Source organism: Salmo trutta, chromosome 12 (genome assembly GCF_901001165.1).
Source record: "Salmo trutta chromosome 12, fSalTru1.1, whole genome shotgun sequence".
NCBI classification, from domain to species: Eukaryota; Metazoa; Chordata; class Actinopteri; order Salmoniformes; family Salmonidae; genus Salmo; species Salmo trutta.
The window spans coordinates 67,035,224-67,051,243 of record NC_042968.1 but is presented as its reverse complement, the minus strand read 5'-3'; the positions used below and the strand labels follow the sequence as shown (position 1 = coordinate 67,051,243).

The window sequence follows — 16,020 nt, the reverse complement described above, 5'->3', positions numbered from 1 at the left end:
CTATGACCTACTGTAAAGTTAACCTACCGTCAGATATCAGACCTAAATTTATGACATTTAATCCAAGTAAAAATTCCCTGTCTTAGGTCAGTGAGGATTACCATTTTATTTTAAGAATGCGAATGTCAGAATAATAGTAGAGAATGATTTATTTAAGCTCTTATTTCTTTCATCACATTCCCAGTGGGTCAGAAGTTAACATACACTCAATTAGTATTTAGTAGCATTGCCTTTACATTTTTTAACTTGTGTCAAACGTTTCGGGTAGCCTTCCACAAACTTCCCACAATAAGTTGGGTGAATTTTGGCTCATTCCTCCTGACGGTACTGGTGTAACTGAGTCAGGTTTGTAGGCCTCCTTGCTCACACAGGCCTTTTCAGTTCTGCCCACAAATGTTCTATAGGATTGGGGTCAGGGCTTTGTGATGGCCACCCCAATACCTTGACATTGTTGTCCTTAAGCCATTTTGACACAACTTTGGAGTGTGCTTTGGGTCATTGTCCATTTGGAAGACCCATTTGCGACCAAGCTTTAACTTCCTGACTGATGTCTTGAGATGTTGCTTCAATATATTCACATAATTTTCCTGCCTCATGATGCCATCTATTTTGTGAGGTGCACCAGTCCCTCATGCAGCAAAGCACCCCCACAACATGATTCTGCCACCCCCTTGCTTCACGGATGGGATGGTGTTCTTCAGCTTGCAAGCATCCCCCTTTTTCCTCCAAACATAAAGATGGTCATTATGGCCAAACAGTTCTATTTTTGTTTCATCAGACCAAAGGACATTTCTCCAAAAAGTACGATCTTTGTCCCCATGTGCAGTTGCAAACTGTAGTCTGGCTTTTTTATGGCGGTTTTGGAGCAGTGGCTTCTTCCTTGCTGAGCGGCCTTTCAGGTTATGTCGATATAGGACTCGTTTTACTGTGGATATAGATACTTTTGTACCTGTGTCCTCCAGTATCTTCACCAGGTCCTTCGCTGTTGTTCTGGGATTGATTTGCACTTTTCGCACCAAAGTAGTTTCATCATCGTGTCTCCTTCCTGAGCGGTATGACAGCTGCGTGGTCCCATGGTGTTTATACTTGCGTCCTATTGTTTGTACAGATGAATGTGGTACCTTCAGACGTTTGGAAATTGCTCCCAAGGATGAACCAGACTTGTGGAGGTCTACAATTATTTTTCTGAGGTCTTGGCTGATTTCTTTTGATTTTCCCATGTCAAGCAAAGAGGCACTGAATTTGAAGTTAGGCCTTGAAATACATCCACAGGTACACCTCCAATTGACTCAAATGATGTCAATTGGCCTATCAGAAGCTTCTAAAGCCATGACATCATTTTCTGGAATTTTCCAAGTTGTTTAAAGGCACAGTCAACTTAGTGTATATAATCTTCTGACCCACTGGAATTGTGATACAGTGAATTACAAGTGAAATAATCTGTCTGTAAACAATTGTTGGAAAAATGACTTGTCATGCAAAAAGCAGATGTCATAACCAACTTGATGTAATCACAACAGAACCTCTGCCTCTCAGAGGTGTGACAATGGGGGTTGGCAAGATCAACAGAATGTTGAATTCCTAAGACAACACAGACAAATCCTTACATACAGTTAGCTGATAAGAAGATTCACTTCGGGGGCTGGGCAATACTACATATGTCTGAGTGTGCACACGCGCGCGCGCGTGTGTGTGTGTATTTGTGTGTGTGTATTTTTGCGTGTGCAGCTTTACCTCACATGGCTGACTGCACTCTGCAGGAGGCTTTGTCTCTCCTCTCTCCAAAGCTGACACCCACTGTTTTACCTCTCTTTGCAATTCTGAACCTTTGTATCATCGATTTTCCCCAGCACTAACACTTTGATGTCTTTGTCTCTTTATACTGCCTGTGTTTGGAAAAAGCAGAGGAAAGTCAAATTGCTGTTATTGTAAATAAGAAGAATTTAGAACCTAATGATAAATTCATTGTGTGTTGGTTGTCAAGCTTGGATGCCTTTTTAAAAGTAGTGTGTTTGAGTAGTGAGGTGAACAAGCTGAAGTCCCATGTTGAAAGCCCAGACTTCTCTGCTAGGGTTAAACACTAAGCTTGCACTTTTTAATTGGCTGTAATTTGGCTAATAGAGCTTTTCTGTACTTTCCATGATTAAGAAAGGTAATTGAGTTTGGTCCTAGGATAATCCTTTTAAAAAACAGATGGATGCATCGGCAAGGGACTCTAGACAGCCAAATGTATTACGATAATTAATATTTATTTATGATAAAATCTTTGCAACTGTTTGGCTTTCAGTGTTGTTTTGGGTTGTGGATTTTAGTTTTTTTTTCTCTATGAAAATAAATATGTACGCTGCAGTCAGATTTTTTATTTAATTTTCCAAATTGCAAATTGTGTTCAAAGCTCTGGCTTTTATTATGGTAATTGGTGAGAAAGCAATTCACCCTCACAAACAATTATGTATTCAGCCCACGACAGCAACATGTAGACTTCTACTGTGTCTTTAACCTTTGGCTGGCCCCACTAACATGCAGGTCAGATTTTTCTCCTATTAACATTTTTGTACTGATTTTTTGTAATTTCGCAGACGCTCTTATCCAAAGAGACATACAGGAGCAATTAGGGTTAAAGGGCAGGTGGGGGGGTTCTACTAAGCCAACATATAGAATTGTTTTAAGACTGTCATACCATGGATCATTTATATTTTTGGTATCCCAAAATAAGTGTGTAAAAATGATTTGATAAAATTTAGAATTTGGCCTTTACTACTATAGCCCATAGAAGTGCATTGAATAACACATTAATAAATTGCGAAAAAGACAGTCAACAAATGTATCATAAGGAATGAGGGTTTGAAGTGTCTGTGCTATATCTGGGATAAATAAGAAAGCTCAGGAATTATATATACATGTACATACAGTGCATTCGAAAAGTATTCAGACCCCTTTACTTTTTCCACATTTTGTTATTTACAGCCTTATTCTAAAATTGATTAAATAGATACAATTCCTCAATCTACACACAATACCCCATAACGACAAAGTGAAAACAGTTTAAAAATGTTTTTGCTAATTTATCATATGTAAAAAAAAACAACAGATATCTTACTTACATAAGTATTCAGACCCTTTGCTATCAGACTTGAAATTGAGCTCAGGTGCAGCCTGTTTCCATTGATCATCCTTGAGATGTTTTTACAACTTGATTGGAGTCCACCTGTGGTGAATTCAATTGATTGGGCACCAATTTGTAAGTCGCTCTGGATAAGAGCGTCTGCTAAATGACTTAAATGTAAATGTAAATGTAATTTGGAAAGGCACAAACCTGTCTATATAAGGTCCCACAGTTGACAGTGCATGTCAGAGCAAAAACCAAGACACGAGGTTGAAGGAATTGTCTGTAGAGCTCCAAGACAGGATTGTGTCGAGGCACAGATCTGGGGAAGGATACCAAACATTTATGCAGCATTCAAGGTCCCCAAGAACGCAGTGGCCTTCATCATTCCTAAATGGAAGAAGTTTGGAACCACCAATCCTCTTCCTAGAGCTGACCGCCTGTCCAAACTGAACAATCGGGGGAGAAGGGCTATGGTCAGGGAGGTGACCAAGAACCCGGTGGTCACTCTGACAGAGCTCCAGAGTTCCTCTGTAGAGATGGGAGAACCTTCCAGAAGGACAACCATCTCTGCAGCAATCCACCAATCAGGCCTTAATGGTTGAATGGCCAGACGGAAGCCACTCCTCAGTAAAAGGCATATGACAGCCCGCTTGGAGTTTACCTAAAAGAGGCTGAAAGGACTCAGACCATGAGAAACAAGATTATCTGGTCTGATGAAACCAAGATTGAACTATTTGTCCTGAATGTCAAGCGTCACGTCTGGACAGCATGGTGGTAGCAGCATCATGCTATGGAGATGTTTTTCAGGGACTGGGAGACTATTCAGGATGGAGGGAAAGATGAACAGAGAAAAGTACAGAGAGATCCTTGACAAAAACCTGCTCCAGAGCACTCAGGACCTCAGACTGGGGTGAAGGTTCACCTTCCTACAGAATAACGACCCTAAGAACACAGCCAAAACAACCTAAGAGTGTCTTTGGGACAAGTCTCTGAATGTCTTTGAGAGGCCCAGCCAGAGCCCCGACTTGAACCCGATCTAACATTTCTGGAGATTCCTGAATATAGCTGTGCAGCGACGCTCCCCATCCAACCTGACAGATTTTGAGAGAATCGTCAGAGTAGAATGGGAGAAAATCTCAAAATACTGTACAGGTGTGCCAAGCTTGTAGCGTCATAACCAAGAAGGCTCAAGGCTGTAATCGCTGCCAAACGTGCTTCAACAAAGTACTGAGCAAAGGGTCTGAATACTTATGTAAATGTTATATTTCAGTTGCTGTTTTTTGCAAACCTTTTAAAATAAGCTGTTTTTGCTTTGTCATTATAGGGTATTGTGTGTAGATTGATGAGGAAAAAAACAATTTAATCAATTTTGGAATGAAGCTGTATATAACAAAATGTGAAAAAAGTGACGGGGTCTGAATACTTTCTGAATGCACTGTGGGATTTTAATTTGAACCAGTTTGCTACTACAGGAAAATAATCCTGCAGCAACAGGAAATGGAAATTATTATGTGGATTATAATTAATGAACATTTTTGTAATAATAATATATGAACAAATGTTGATCATTTATTTAACCGAGATGTGCACCGACAGAAACACACATCAATCTCAGATCAAGCATCCAATCGATCGAAACAGCGCCCCTCTGTCTCAGCATGTGTAGACCATGTATAATCACAAAGTTAGTATGGCATGTCTTACTATTTCTGGCCATACAGGATCAGATACATGTTCTACATATAGTAAGACAGAGGGGCGCTGTTTGGCTTGCCCGGATGCTTTCTCTGGTATTTTCAGCAGAGACGAAGAGGCAAAGTGAGACAGCTCACTCTCCCCAAAATCTGTCCAGAATATGCCCAATGCATTTTTAATAGGCATATTATGCAGACATATACTTGTTTCCTGCCTTCCCGCCTTTGGGAGGACTCCCATTTTTAGGGCGGAGACACGATGATCTTGTGATTATATACATAGCTCTGGTTTTAGCTTTTTGCGAATTGGAAATTAAATTTGGCGATTGCACAGTGCACTGTTCGGATGCTGGCTTCGCCTAAAGTAAACTCATATTTTGCCCAAATTATATAATTACTCCTGTCTAAATAAAATAATTGAAAATACTTCACCAGAGAGCATGACTTAGCCACAGAGGTTCATTAGCTTCTTACATTTTTTGCTGTGGATTGTTTCAAATCACAAGTGTGTAGGCCAATGCCTATTTGGGAAGCCTGCAATAGGCCTAGCTAATTTAGTTGCGGCTGTCAGTGAACATAATATAAAATGTGTGTGAAGATAATGTGTCTTGAGTGTAATTTAAAATGTTGCAACAAGAAGAAGGAGAGGGTTGTGTGGCGAAGATACGGCACCTCTCTCCAGAATACATACACTCAGCTCTCCAGAATGTGCTCAGCTGTCTTCCGCCATTTTTTGCAATGTCATTGTGTGAATTGATTGTGTGATTGTAATATTTTTTTTTGCAATTCCCAATTACATATGTCACCAGTAGGCCTAGTAAATGTATCGTTAATCCTCCGTCATTTGGCTGCTATACATTAATTTCTGTTAATTCATGTATTAATTACAGTTATTTAGCCTACCATTCTCATTATCGGAGTGGAAACTTTGTTTGCAGAGTTCACAACCTGCTACACTTGTGAGAAACGAGTTAAGGGTTGATTTCATAACCACCGTCTATGAGTTTTGTCAAGTTTTTCATTGTCTTTTGTTTGAAGTGCACCATGTGAGCAATGAGCATGTGTTTCTCTCTAGGAATATACAGAGGGAGTGAGCGTGCCTGAGCATGCATAGAAGTAGGCCTACCTGGCCTGCTGTGTGCATATGTAGGAAAGAGCCCATTTGGGATGTCTGATTTCTGATTGTCTTAACTCACCATTTCCAACACTAATAAGCTGAGTTTATCATAAAAAAAAATGATTCACCTCACACAGTAGGTAAACTAAGTCTGTCTTTTTGTTTACATCCTTTGCAAATAATAACAGTTCCTCACAGTATTTGAAAAATCTTTCCAACACTCTCCCGGCCTTGATAATCACGGAGCCTCGGTGTGAAAGAGGAACATATTATGATCTGATGATCCCATATATGCAGTGGAAACATCAGAAAAAACAGCCGTCAATCCCGAGCTCACTGGTGTGGGAAACTCTAGGCAGACAGGCGAAGTAGAGAGACTCATTTTATTTCAAAGACCCTGAATTATCATCAGGATATTTTCTAAGGTTTTTATTTCGTAGGCTTTAGAACTATGTATTTTACTTAGTTGACGATGGAAGTTATAGGCCTACCGCTGCATGTGCTCATTACTTTAGCCGCCAATGGATCACAGTCTAGATTAACAATGTGTCCATATGCAAAGGCTGGTGTTGAATTTTTACTTTTAGATTTTTATAGTTTTCTATTCCGATTTTTATTATTAACCACGTGACAATGATTTTGACAAACAAAAACGTTATTACTGAAATTAAACTGTTCCATGAAAATGTGCATATAAAAATAATCCTAACTGACAGGCAGATCGGTAGAAATAGTAGGATAAATTTTAAGCTTCCCCAAAACTGAAACTCACGAGTTGCCTATGGTCTTTACCATAGGCTGCCGGCCCTGCATGTCAAAACATATTGATGTTACAGTAGCTAAGATGGTGGAGAGATCTATCCATAATAAAGCGTTGCTCTGCCTTCTTTACAACTCTATCAACAAGGCAGGTCCTATAGGCTCTAGTTTTGTCACACCTGGACTACTGTCCAGTCGTTTGGTCAGGTGCCACAAAGAGGTAGGAAAATTACAATTGGCCCAGAATAGGGCAGCATGGCTGGCCCTTAAATGTACATAGAGAGCTAACGTTAATAATATGCATGTCAATCTCTCATGGCTCAAAGTAGAGGAGTGATTGACTTCTATTTGTGAGAAGTATTGACATGTTGAATGCACCGAATTGTCTGTTTAAACTACTAGCACACAGCTCAGACACCCATGCATAACCCACAAGACATGCCACCAGAGGTCTGTTCACAGTCCCCAAGTACGTGCTAAGCTGAAATATGGAATGGTTTTAAAATGGTCATACTATTGATAATTTAGCTATTTGCAATTTGAATTTTAGGACCCCTTTAGGTATCCAAAAACAATATAATAATATATTTGATAAAATATTGATTTTGGCCTTTACTACTAAAGCCCATCGAAAACTCATTGAATAACACATTCATAAATTAAAATGTATAAAAGACACTCCCAAAAAGAATTGTAAGAAACAAGGAGGAGATATACAAATTTTAAAAAGTCAGGAAATATTTAGCTTTTCTTTTACGCTTACAACCCCTTTTTTTAGGCACAAAAACATTATTTTTTTTTTATCCGGTACCGGTTACCTTCAGACAAGTCCCATGACACTTGTAGGGGTTGTAGAGCAAAACAGAGATCATTAGCTGGTGTTCACTGGTTTTAGTGTGTCAGGAACTGCAATGCTGCTGGGTTTTTCACTCTCAACAATTTCCCGTGTGTATCAAGAATGGTCCACCACCCAAAGGACATCCAGCCAACTTGGCACAACTGTGGGAAGCATTGTAATCAACATGGGCCAGCATCCCTGTGGAACACTTTCGACACCTTGTAGAGTCCATGCCCCAACAAACGGAGGCTGTTCTGAAGGCAAAAGGGGGTGCAACTCAATATTAGGAAGGTGTTCCAAATGTTTTCTACACTCAGTGTATATATAATAATATGACTTATGATTCCACTGCTCTGTCCAATAGATATTGCCCAACCGGTCTAAGTGAGAAATGTATTTGTATTTGAGTCAGTATATTTATTGACTGACATTAAAGGGGTTTGGGTTGCTGCATGTCCACCTGTCATACACATTCCCAATCGCTGCAGCGTGAATATTAATTATGTCCGTGCTATGTGCAGTAAACTAGTTTAATTAGTGTTTGGGAAGTAAATGTAGTCATAATTAAAGAATCCTGTCTAGTGCTGGTTCTGCCTTCTGAGACAGATGAGACACTTCTAAAGTATACATTGATCATTTGTCATGGCTAGTGTGAGATGCTTATCTCTTGTTTTCTTTCTTTTTTGCCAAAGAAAAGGAACAAGAGAAAAACAACATAAAAGCACTGGGTTAATTGAAAGTAAAATGAATTTGGCTATTTAGGCATCATTATAGTATATTAAAGAGAATTTGTTCAACTCTCCATATAATTCTCCAATTAAATAAATGCAAACAGATGCAGGCCTATAACCACTGGAGTGAGGTGCAGTCGTCTTGACCAATCGGGGGACAGAGTGGGCGGATCAATAAAAGTGCCATGGTATAATTAAGCAATAAGGCATGAGGGGGTGTGGTATATGGACAATATACCATGACTAAGGGCTGTTCTTATGCACGCTGCATTGCAGAGTGCTTGGACACAACCCTTAGCCGTGGTATATGGGCCATATACCACAAGCCCCAGAGGTGCCTAATTGCTATTATGAACTGGTTACCAATGTAATTATGGCAGTAAAAATACATGTTTTGTCATACGCGTGGTATACCACGGCTGTCATCCAATCAGCATTCAGGGCTCGAACCACCCAGTTTATAATGACTTCTAACCTCAATTCAACAATTGTTCGCTCTGGGCACTGGTGGACAGGTATATTTTCTGGGTGATTTAAATATTGACTAGCTTTTCATCAAGCTTCCAACTCAAGAAAAACATGGCTCAGGTTAGCAGTCAACCTACCAGGGTAGTTACAAACAGCACAGGAATTAAATCATCAACATGTATTGATCACATCTTCACTAATGCTGCAGAAATGTGCTTTAAAGCAGTATCCAACTCCATCGGATGTAGTGATGACAATATAGTAGTCATATCTAGGAAAACCAAAGTTCCAAAGGCTGGGCCTAATATAGTGTATAAGAGGTCATACAGGAAGTTTTGTAGTGATTCATATGTTGTTGATGTAAATAATATTTGCTGGTCTGTGGTGTGTAATGACGAGCAACCAGATGCTGCACTTGACAAATTTAAGACATTTCTTTTTCCAGTTACTAATAAGCATGCACCCATTAAGAAAATTACTGGAAAAACTGTAAGAAATGGTATGGTTGAGATTGATGAGGCAAAAGGAATGGCAAATCAGTCTGGCTGCACAATCAGTGACAATGGCTAACTGCAAGCATTGCAAAGCAATCACTGGCCTGCTATTCAGTGGAGTGGCTATGTGGTCCCAAATCTGGGATTAAGTTTAAAATGATGAACATTCAACATTGGCCATGCTGTCAATAAAACATGATTTGTGCCGTCCTCAAAACAACTGTTAACTCGGAACTGCGAGAACTTGACTTCAGTGAGTTCGAGACTACTGGGAAGTCGGGAATAAACGAGCCCGGACTGGGAAAATACATTTTGAATGGTCATCCAACTCGGAATTGTAAATCTGGCATCTTTCTAGAGCTACAACCTGAAGATCAAGGATGTCATGATTCAACCTTTATTTTTTTTCCGAGTTCCCAGTTGTTTTGAAAGCACCATAAATCCAGAGAAGGCCAGATTTTGATGACAAAATTTGCCCACGAATGACCGCTGCACCACCTTCCTGTTCAAGCGTACAAAAATGTATTGTATGCTGCTGTATAAACCAAACTTTACTTGTCACATGCGCCGAATACAACAAGTGTAGACCTTACCGTGAAATGCTTAACCAACAGTGCAGTTCAAGAAGAGTTAAGAAAATATTTACCAAATAGGCTAAAGTAAAAAATGATAATAAAAAGTAACACAATAAGAATAACAATAACGATATACCAGGGGTACCGGTACCGAGTCAGTGTGCTGGTACAGGTTAGTTAAGGTAATTTGTACATTTACGTAAGGGTGAAGTGACTATGCATAGATAATAAACAACGAATAGCAGCAGTGTACAAAAGGGAGGGGGGGACAATGTAAATAGTCCGGTGGTGATTTTATTCATTATTCAGCAGTCTTTTGGCTTGGGGGTAGAAGCTGCTGAGGTGCCTTTTGGTCCTAGATTAGGTGCTCCGGTACTGCTTGCTGTGCGGTAGCAGAGAAAAGAGTCTATAACTTGGGTGACTGGAGTCTCTGACAATTTTATGGGCTTTCCTTTGGCACCGCCTGGTATATAGGTCCTGGATGGTAGGAAGCTTGGCCTCAGTGATGTACTGGGCCGTATGCACTACCCTCTGTTGCGCCTTACGGTCAGATGCCGAGCAGTTGCCATACCTGGCAGTGATGCAACCGGTCAGGATGCTCTTGATGATGCAGCTGTAGAACCTTTTGAGGATCAGGGAACCCAAGCCAAATCTTTTCTGTCTCCTGAGGGGGAAAAGCTTTTGTTTCGTGCCCTCTTCACGACTGTCTTGGTATGTTTGGACCATGATAGTTTGTTGGTGATGTGGACACCAATGAACTTTAAATTCTCGACCCGCTCCACTTCAGCCCCGTCGATGTTAATGAGGCCTGTTCGGCCCACCTTTTCCTGTAGTCCATGATCAGCCCCTTAGTCTTGCTCACATTGAGGGAGAGGTTGTTGCCCTGGCACCACATTGCCAGTTCTATGACCTCTTCCCTATAGGCCGTCTCATCGTTGTCAGTGATCAGGCCTACCACTGTTGTGTCGTCAGCAAACTTAATGATGGTGTTGGAGTTGTGTTTGGCCACTCAGTCATGGGTGAACAGGGAATACAGGAGGGGACAAAGTACACACACCTGAGTGGCCCCAGTGTTAAGGATCAGCATGGCAGACGTGTTGTTGCCTACTCTTACCACCTGGGGGGAGTCCAGGATCCAGCTGCAGAGGGAGGTGTTTAGTCCCAGAGTCCTTAGCTTAGTGATGGGCTTCATGGACACTATGGTGTTGAACGCTGAAATGTAGTCAATGAACAGCATTCTCACATAGGTGTTTTTTTTGTCCAGGTGGGAAAGGGCAGTGTGGAGTGCGATTGAGATTGCATCATCTGTGGATCTGTTGGGGCTGTATGCAAATTGGACTGGGTTTAGGGTGTCCGGGGGATGCTGTTGATGTGAGCCATGAGGGGGGGGGGGGGTCATTTAGGCAGGTTACCTTCGCTTCCTTGGGCACAGGGACTATGGTTTTCTGCTTGAAACATGTGGGTATTACAGACTCGGTCAGGGAGAAGTTGAAAATGTCAGTGAAGACAAATTATGTAATATACCAGGGAGATATGTATACTGTAGCTAAGAAAGTAATACTAAGTGTATGTTGTGTAGTAAGATGTTAGTAGCCCATGTGCATCACCCTAATAATTTGCTCTATTTAACCCTCTTAATTTCACCTACTATTCTGACTTGGTGGTGCACATGTAGCCTATAACCTGTTTTAGAGAAATGTAATCATTGAATATTGTAAGAGATCCATTGTTTGCTCATATGGCCCCTGTATATATCCTATGGTTCTGATTTGGTGTACAGGCAGAACACTAAGAATGGCCCATGTTCGGAATTCTGTCGCTTTACATTTCAAAAGTGCTAAACAAATTATTATATTGACAACGTCCATCCTAGCTCGCTCATTAATGTCTTAATTGAAATTACGGATTGCCTCTTATCCGCTTGTCGTCCCCTTATGCCATAGTTTGTACATCTCAATTGTCATTAGAAACCACATTTGTTAAAGCAAGTCAGCTATTTCAGTTATGTTTTTATAAAAGGCAGTAAATGAGGCTGAATGAACTGTTTCGCTGCCAGACAAGGCGCCGCTGATAGCCAGTTGTAGCAGTGGTAAGATGTTGTGACTGCTGTTATGGACAGCTTTATGTAGGCCCACCGTTTGTCACCGTTATAGTGCAATTAATGTATTGCTTAGTGTTATGTTGTGTAATGGCTTTGCTGGCAAACATCACACTTTTTTTGCCCCACCAAGATTTACATGCTAAAATTGCCACTGGTTATACTGTGGATAAAGACATACCTGTCTAACAGAACAAAGAGGTTGTTCTTTAATGGAAGCCTTTCCAACATAATCCAAGTATAATCGGGAATTCCCTAGGGCAGCTCTCTAGGCCCCTTACCTTTCTCAATCTTTACTAATGACATGCCACTGGCTTTGAGTAAAGCGTGTCTATGCATGCAGATGACTCACCACTATTCTTGTCAGCTACTACAGTGAGTGAAATCACTGCAACACTTAAGAGCTGCACTTAGTTTCAGAATGGGTGGCAAGGAAAAAGTTGGTCCTAAATATTTTGTCACGTCCTGACCAGTAAAGGGGTTATTTGTTATTGTAGTTTGGTCAGGACGTGGCAGGGGGTGTTTGTTTTATGTGGTTTGGGGTGTGTTGGGATATGTATTTATGTAAGAGGGGTGTTTGTTTTATGTGTTCCGGGGTTTTTGGGTATTGTTCGATGTTTTGTATTTCTATGGTTTTTCTATGTTGTGTATTTCTTTGTTGGCCTGGTATGGCTCTCAATCAGGAACAGCTGTACATCGTTGTTGCTGATTGGGAGTCATACTTAGGTAGCCCTTTTTTTCACTTGTCTTTTGTGGGAAGTTGTTTTTGCATAGCTGTGTTTAGCCTGCAAGACTGTGTGTCGTTTGTTCGTTTTCTTGTGTTATTAAGTGTTCAATAAAAGTAAATATGAGCACTCAACCCGCTGCGCCTTGGTCTACTTCATACGACGAGCGTTACAGAACTTCCCACCACCAACGGACCAAGCAGCAGGCCCAGGAGGAGCAAGGATCCTGGGCCAGGGAGAGAAGGGAGTGGAGGACATTTTGGACATGGGAGGAGGTAATGGCAGGGGACAAGACCCTGCCATGGAAACAGGTGAGACAGCGAGGGAGGAACGGCGAAAGTGGAGCGAAGAGCGGGCCCAACGAAGGAAGCATGAGAGGCACCCCCAATACATTTTTTAGGGGGGGCACACGGGTAGTTTGGCTGGGCCAAGGGTGAGCCCTAAGCCAACTCCCCGTGCTTATTATGGGGAGCATATGGAGTGGAGAGCGCCGGAGTATGCGGAGGTGCGCATGATCTCGCCCATGCGCATGCACAGTCCGGTGCGAGCGATCCCAGCCCCTCGCAATTGCTGTGCTAGAGTGGGCATCCAGCCTGAAAGGAGGATGCCTGTGCAGCACATCTGGCCACCAGTGCGCCTCCTAGGCCCAAGCTACCCTACGCCTGCTCTACGCATGGCAACCATCAGGCCTCTGCACAGCCCAGTTCGCCCTGTGCCAGCACTCCGCTCGTACAGGGCTACTATTACCGTCCAGCCAGGACTGGTTGTGCAGGAGGTACGCTCCAGACCTCCAGTGCCTACTCATGGCCCGGTATATCCAGTTCCCGCTCCTCGCACTAGCCCTGAGGTGCGTGTCTCCAGTCTGGCGTCTCCAAAGCCAGCACCACGCGCCAGGCCTCCAGTGCGTCAGCCCAGTCTAACTCGTCCTGTTCCTGCTCCTCGCACTAGCCTTGAGGTGCGTCTCTCCAGTCTGGTACCTCCACTACCAGCCCCACGCACCAGGCCTCCAGTGCGTCTGCCCAGTCCAGCTCGGCCTGCTCCTGCTCCTCGCACTAGCCCTGTGGTGCGTGTCCCTAGTCTGGCACTTCCTAAGCCAGCTCCACGCATCAGGTCTTCAGTGCGCAGTCCCCGTCCAGAGCTTCCGGCAACAGTGCCTCGTCCAGAATGTCCGGCAACAGTGCCTCGTCCAGAGTGTCCGGCAACAGTGCCTCGTCCAGAGTGTCCGGCGACAGTGCCTCATCCAGAGTATCCGGCAACAGTGCCCCGTCCAGAGCTTCCGGTGATAGTGCCCAGTAGAGAGACGGCACACAGTCCGGAACCGAGAGAAACGGCCCACAGTCCGGAACCAAGAGAGACGGTCCACAGTCCGGAGCCGAGAGAGACGGCCCACAGTCCGGAGCCGAGAGAGACGGCCCACAGTCCGGAGCCGAGAGAGACGGCCCACAGTCCGGAGCCAAGAGAGTCGCCCCACAGTCCGAAATCGGCGCAGCGAGAGTCGCCCTACAGTCCGGAATCGGCGCAGCGAGAGTCGCCCTACAGTCCGGAATCGGCGCAGCCAGAGTCGCCCTACAGTCCGGAATCGGCACAGCCAGAGTCGCCCTTCAGCCTGAGGTCTCCAGCGACGCGCATCAGCCTGAGGTCTCCAGCAACGCACATCAGCCCGAGGTCTTCAGCGATGCACCATAGCCCAGAGACTTCGGGAAGGGTAACATTTAATCATTATTTAGCGGGGGTGGACAGGTTAGGTGGGGGAGTAAGGCCGGAGCCTGAGCCACCTCCATAGTAGGTGGGTTGGGAAGGGGGGGGTGTAGCACAAGAACCGCCGGTGACGGTGGCCACCCTCCCTTCCCTCCCTTTAGTTTGGAATTATTTTTGTTTTATTATTTTTTTTTGTGTGAGGTGCATCCAGGGTCTGCACCTTTGGGGGGGGGAATTGTCACGTCCTGACCAGTAAAGGGGTTATTTGTTATTGTAGTTTGGTCAGCACGTGGCAGGGGGTGTTTGTTTTATGTGGTTCGGGGTTTGTTGGGATATGTATTTATGTAAGAGGGGTGTTTGTTTTATGTGTTCTGGGGTTTTTGGGTATTGTTCTATGTTTTGTATTTCTATGGTTTTTCTATGTCGTGTATTTCTTTCTTGGCCTGGTATGGCTCTCAATCAGGAACAGCTGTACATCGTTGTTGCTGATTGGGAGTCATACTTAGGTAGCCCTTTTTTCACTTGTCTTTTGTGGGAAGTTGTTTTTGCATAGCTGTGTTTAGCCTGCAAGACTGTTTGTCGTTTGTTTCGTTTTCTTGTGTTATTAAGTGTTCAATAAAAGTAAATATGAGCACTCAACCCGCTGCGCCTTGGTCTACTCCATATGACGAGCGTTACATATTTAAAAACTAAAAGCATTGTATTTTTAACAAATCATTCACTAAAACGTAAACCTCAACTAAATCTTGTAAAAAAATATGTGGATTTTGTGCAAGTTGAGGCGACTGAACTGCTTGGAGTTGAGGATTGTAAGCTGTCGTGGTCAAAACATGTTGATGCAACAGTAGCTAAAATTGGGAGAAGTATGTCCATAATAATGCGCTATTCTGCCCTTTTAACAACACTGTCAACAAGGCAGATCCTACAGGCACTAGTTTTGTCGCACCTGGACTACTGTTCAATCGTGTGTCAATTATTCAATTCAGAATTTATCAACTGTGTTCAGTTGACCTAGCTACATTTCTTGAACATTCCACCTTGGGATTCAGGTAATGAATTAATTTTGGTATAATTGTCAAACCAAGAGCTGGAAATAATAACAAATATAATGTATATATACAGTACCAGTCAAAGTTTGGACACACCTACTAATTGTAGAATAATAGGGAAAACATCAAAACTACAAAATAACACATATGGAGTCATGTAGTAACCAAAAAAGTGTTAAACAAATCAAAATATTTAATACTTGAGATTCTTTAAAGTAGCCACTCTATGCCTCGATGATAGCTTTGTACACTCTTGGCATTCTCTCAACCAGCTTCATAAGGTAGTCACCTAGAATCCATTTCAATTAACAGGTGTGCCTTGTTAGAAGCTAATTTCTGGAATTTCTTTCCTTAATGTGTTTGAGCCCATCAGTTGTGTTGTGACTAGGTAAGGATGGTATACTTAAGATATCCGTATATGGTAAAAGACCAAGTCCATATTATGGCAAGAACAGCTCAAATAAGTAAAGAGAAACAACAGTCCATCAGTCGCAAAAGTGATGTGCAGTCGCAAAAACCATCAAGCACTATGATGAAACACGCTCTCATGAGGACCGCCACAGGAAAGGAAGACCCACAGTTATCTCTGCTGCAGAGGATAAGTTCATTAGAGTTACCAGCCTCAGATTGCAGCCCAAATAAATGCTTCACAGAGTTCAAGTAAC

At 42.7% G+C, this 16,020-nt stretch overlaps 1 protein-coding gene across 1 annotated transcript in view; it reads left to right on the top strand.

Annotated features, from left to right (window-relative positions):
- Nucleotides 1-16,020, top strand: part of LOC115204021 (transmembrane protein 132D-like) — a 188,308-nt gene that overhangs the window by 96,782 nt on the left and 75,506 nt on the right. The gene's annotated exons all lie outside the window — the stretch shown is intronic.